Source organism: Phyllostomus hastatus, unplaced genomic scaffold, assembly GCF_019186645.2.
Source record: "Phyllostomus hastatus isolate PE091 unplaced genomic scaffold, TTU_PhHast_1.1 phas_contig_10, whole genome shotgun sequence".
Lineage (NCBI taxonomy): Eukaryota > Metazoa > Chordata > Mammalia > Chiroptera > Phyllostomidae > Phyllostomus > Phyllostomus hastatus.
Genome location: NW_025333499.1, coordinates 2,011,939 through 2,017,234, shown reverse-complemented (window position 1 = coordinate 2,017,234; position 5,296 = coordinate 2,011,939). Strand labels below are relative to the sequence as shown.

At 37.1% G+C, this 5,296-nt stretch overlaps 1 pseudogene; it reads left to right on the top strand.

Annotated features, from left to right (window-relative positions):
* Positions 1 to 934: 934 nt before the first annotated feature.
* Positions 935 to 1,442, top strand: LOC123814574 (annotated as a pseudogene).
* The last annotated feature ends 3,854 nt before the right edge of the window (positions 1,443 to 5,296 follow it).

The following is a 5,296-nucleotide window of genomic DNA, read 5'->3' as shown; positions in this document are numbered from 1 at the left end:
TTTTTTAATTGGAGTGTTTGTCTTCCTGGGGTTGAGTCAGATGAGTTCTTTATACATTTTGGAGATTAAACCCTTGTCCAAGGTATCATTGGCAAATATGTTCTCCAATATGGTTGGTTCTGTTTTCATTTTGATGACGGTTTCTTTAGCTTTTTTAATTTTATGTAGTCCTATTTGTTTATTTTTCCTTTATTTCCCTTGTCCTAGGAGATGTATCTGCAAAAATATTGTTATGTGAGATATCTGAAAATTTACTGCCTATATTTTCCTCCAGAATATTTATGTTATCACGACTTGTATTTAAGTCTTTTATCCATTTTGAGTTTATTCTTGTGTATGGTGTAAGTTGCTGGCCCAGTTTCATTCTTTTTTTTTTTTTGATGTACCAGTCCAATTCTCCTAACACTGTTTATTGAAGAGACTGTCTTTACTCCATTTTGTGCTCTTGCCTCCTTTGTCAAATATTAATTGACCATAAATATGTGAGCTTTCTTGTGTTTTTAATTTTTTTGTGTGTGGACACATGGACCTGGGCAACTGTGCTCTTAATTTCTATTAGTGATATCACCATCTACTCAGGCTAGATTCTAAAATACTACACTCAGTGTATGTAACATATATCTGTAATTATTTATGTAGGATTCTAAATACACAGAAATATTTGTTTCTTAAATGTCAGAGGATGCTACATACTAAATTCTTGTTTATGGGAGAATATTTTTATCTGACAAAAAATTCAGTGTTGAAAGAGATCACAATTCCCAAGTCAAAGAGGGATAGGGGAGAGAAAGAAGAATCCAGATAGATATCAAAATAGCATGGATATTGGGAACAAAGCAAGAAAAAAAAGTAGCTATAGGGGTGACTCCTGGCTCCAGTGGTCTCTTCAGTTACCCTTTGCATTCCCTCTAACCCCCAGCTAGCTCCTCTGACCATGGCAAACTTGGAGCGCACTTTCATTGCCATCAAGGATGGCATGCAGTGAAGCCTAGTGGGCAATATTCAACTGCTTCAAGCAGAAGGCATTCAGCCTTGTGGTCATGAAGTTTTTTCAGGCCTTTTAGGTACTCCTGAAGCAACACTACATTGACTTGAAAGACCGCCTATTCTACCCCAGGCTGGTGAAGTACATGAATGTGAAGTACATGAACTCAGGGCTTGCAGTGGCCATGGTCTGGGAGGGGCTGAATGCAGTGAAGACAAGAAGAATGATGCTTGGGGAGACCAATGCAACAGACTCTAAGCCAGGTACCATTCAGGGAGGCTATTGCATTCAAGTTGGCAGGAACATCATTCACAGCAGCAATTCAGTAAAAAGTACTGAGAGAGAAATCAGGCTATCATTTAAGCCCAAAGAATTAATCAACTATAAGTCTTGTTCTTTTAACTGTATCTATGAACAAGAGGTGGACAAAGCATCAACCACCTTCCACTCAACTTAGATGTGTCCCTAGACACAGTTCTTCATTCCATTGACTTGGAAGCAATAAGATCAGTCTTTCTTTTCTAAAGTATATTTAACAATAGAGCCTTTGGAAACAAAAAAATGGCTATAAATATTCTTGTACAAGTCTTTTTGTGAAAATGTGCTTTAATTTCTCTTGGGTAAATTCCTAGGAGAAGAATGGTTCAATCACATCGCAGATATATATTTAACATTTTAAAATTAAATGTACTGGAGTGACATTGGTTAATAAAACTATATAGCTTTCAAGTGTACAATTCTTTTCACCCTTTTATTGAATTTATTGGGGTGCCACTGAATAGCAAAAGTTACACAGGTTTCAGATGCACAATTCTACAACACATCATCTGTACACTGTATTGTGTGTTCAACACCCCAAGTCAAATACAATTCTATGATGTACCATCTGTATATTGCATTGTGTGCTTACCACCCAAAGTCAAATCTCCTTACTCACCATATATTTGACCCCCTTTACCCTTTACTACCCCAACCACCTCCCTTTTCCTCTTGTAACCACTATATTGTTGTCTGTGTCTATGAGTTTTTGTTTGTCTTGGTTGTTCATTTGTTGTTTTCAGTTTTATGTTCCACATGAGTGAAATCATACGGTTCTTGACTTTTTCTGTATGAGTTATTTCAGTTAGCATGATATTCTCAAGATCCATCCATGTTGTTGCAAATGGCACTGCTTTATCTTTTCTTATGGCTGAGTAGTATTCCATTGTATATCTGTACCACATTTCTATCCAATCATCTATTTAGGGACACTTCAGATGTTTCCATGTCTTGGCCATTATGAGTAATGATGTAATGAACATAATGGTTCACATATCTTTGTGCATAAATGTTTTCAAATATTTTGTGTAGATATGCAGAAGAGGGATTGCCGATTCTTTGAGGAACCTCCATACTGTTTTCCATAGTGGTTGTACCATTTTATATTTCACAAGCAGTGTATGAGAGTTCCAGTTCCTCTATATTCCCCAACAATTGGTTTGGTTAGCCTTTTTAATTTTAGGCATTTTAATAAGGAGTGGTGGTATGTCATTGTGGTTTGCATTTACCCAATGATTAATGATGTTGAGTATCTTTTTGTGTGTTTATTGCAGTCCCTATATCTCCAATGGTAAAGTGCTCAAATCTTTTGCCTGTTATTTATTTTAATTGTGTTTGTTTCTTATTATTGAGTTTTGAGAGCTCTTTATAGATTTTGGACTCAAGTCCTTTATTAAATATATGATTTGTAAATATTTTCTCCCATCTGTGACTGTATTTTCATTCTCTTAACAGCACTTGTCAATGACCAGAATACTTATTTTCATGATGTAAAAAGAAACTAGACTATTGGACTCATTGTTTTAGTTAGGATGCCTAGAAAAACTATAACTTGGTAAGAAAACAATAATTAAAGATAAGAAAATTTTATTATCTCATATAAAAATTTCTGAGCCCTGAGCAGATAGCTCAGTTTTTTGGAGAGCTGTCCAGATATGCCAAGGTTGTAGGTTTGGTCTCTGGTCAGGGCACATATAAGAATCAACTAACGAGTGTATAAATAAGTGGAATAACAAATTGTTTCTCTTTCAAATCAATGAATAATTCTTTTAATTAAAAAATAAAAAGTTCTGAAGTAGTATGGCTGAAGTGTTTGTTAATTTAGGTGCTTGATAGTGTGTGTCCTCAAGAAACCAAATTCTTTTCATTTTTCTGCTCTGCCATCCTCAGTCTCCTGGCATTACCTTCAGGCTAGTCCCCTCAGAGTTGCAGGGTGGCTGTTGAAGTTTCATGTATCATGTTCAGACATGCATCATCAAAGTTAAGAATGTAAATTGTCTTTTCTATGTATCTCTAAGAGTGAGGAAACCTTTTTTGGAAGACCTTCTACAGACTTTTCCCCATAAGAGATGACCATCCATAAACTAGCATTAAATCCCTTAGGTCAAAGGTTGGCATACAACCACCAGTGAGCCAAATCTAGCTTGTTGCCTGCTTTACTACAGCCAGTGAAGTAACAATGGTTTTTACACTTTTACAGGAATGAAAAAGTCAAAAGAAGAATAATATTTTGTGACATATGAAAATTATGTGAAATTCAAATTTCAATATCTTAAGACCTTCCATTTTCAACTTGAACAAGTAGAGAGCTAGAAAGATGTAACTCCTGCCCTGATGAGAAAAAAAACTGAACAGAGAGCAAATTAAGGACTTCATAAAGACCTGAAGTCAGAAGTCAAATGACCTGGAGAGAGACAAGCTCCACAGGGACATGCAGGACCTGAACATTTGCTTCCCTGGGACAGGTACTGTTAGATACCATATAAGAGAGTAAGAACTTGAAACTAGAAATTTTGATGGATTGCTGGAGGCAATTGTTGAAGTATGAGCTAGCATGAGAGTATGTATCTCCTGGGAGCTGTAGTGATAAGGACATTCTCAACTGCTCTCCAGGAATCTCTACACCTCAGGCTATCACAAAAGAATTGGTGGAAAGCTCCCTTTCTCTCTTAGGTGCTGACTGGGGGAGGGGAACTGCAGACATTGCAAAATCAAAAATTCATTCAGACTTTCCCCCCTATCTCTTTAATGTAACAAACAGTTTAATCTGCAAAGGAAAGGGATTCTATGGAAGATTCTGACGGGGGAGTTTCAACTGAGATTTTTAGGGGATTGAAATAAATCTGTGCCTCTTCATTAAGCACTGATCTCCTTTTGAGTAGTACATCTTGCTTTGCTCTGGTGGAGACTGAATGCCTTACCCTAGGCATACAATACTCCTAGGCACACATCCTTAGATGGTTATCATTAATTTTTATTTCTGATCTACCAAGGAATAAAATATGGTGTTCCCACAAGTATTCCATAATAAAAGGAAAGTAAATACAAGATTTCACTCAAGCAGGTACTAGAAGCAGAAATAAGTTTTGTGAGCAGGTAGCTCACATTCCCTGGATCCTATACCTATGGGATCATGAAGAATTACCTATGGCCAAATTATAGAGGAATAAAAAAACTATTTAGCCTAGTTTACTGATTGGTCTATGATATGTTTGCTACCACCAGTTAGAAGTAGACTGCTACAGTGTTACAGTTCTACTCAGGGAGGGCAATGGTGAAGCAACATCTTATCAGTGAGCAGAACTTTAAGCAATAAAACTGATAGTGCATTTTGTTAGGAAGGAAAGACAGAAATGTGCACCTACACTAAGTCATAGGCAATTTCTAATGGTTTAGTTGGAGGGGTGGGAACTGGAAAGGAGCAAGATTGAAAGTATAATGGCATAGAGATCTGGGGAAGAAGCATGCACACGTAACTCTCAAAATGGTCCCAGGGTTTGGGACTATTTATATAACCTGAGAATACTCACCAAAGGCCCCAACTACAGAAGAGGCTCTAAATACTCAGGTGGACAAGATGACTCATCCCATGACTATCAGTCAACCTCCCTTCCCAGTCACCCAGTGCTTGCTCAAAGGAGTCATGAACAAAGGACCAACTCCTCCTAATAAGGCTGAATTGATCTTTGTCGACTGACATTTTATTAAACCTGATTGCTTGTCATGAGCTCCCAGTGAAGCATTATGGCTCAAGAGGACAAACCAACTACACAGTGGCATGTTGATTATACTGTGCCCCCTAGCTTGTGGAGGAGGCAGTGACTTATTATCTCTCTAATGTCTATTCTGGAAATGGATTTATCTTTCTTGTTGACTATGCTTCTGCAAATCTCACTTATTGAACACCTCATTTACCATTATAATATTACATAGAACACTGTTCTGACCAAGAAACTCATCTTACAACAGAAAAACCCAGTCAATGACCTGGTA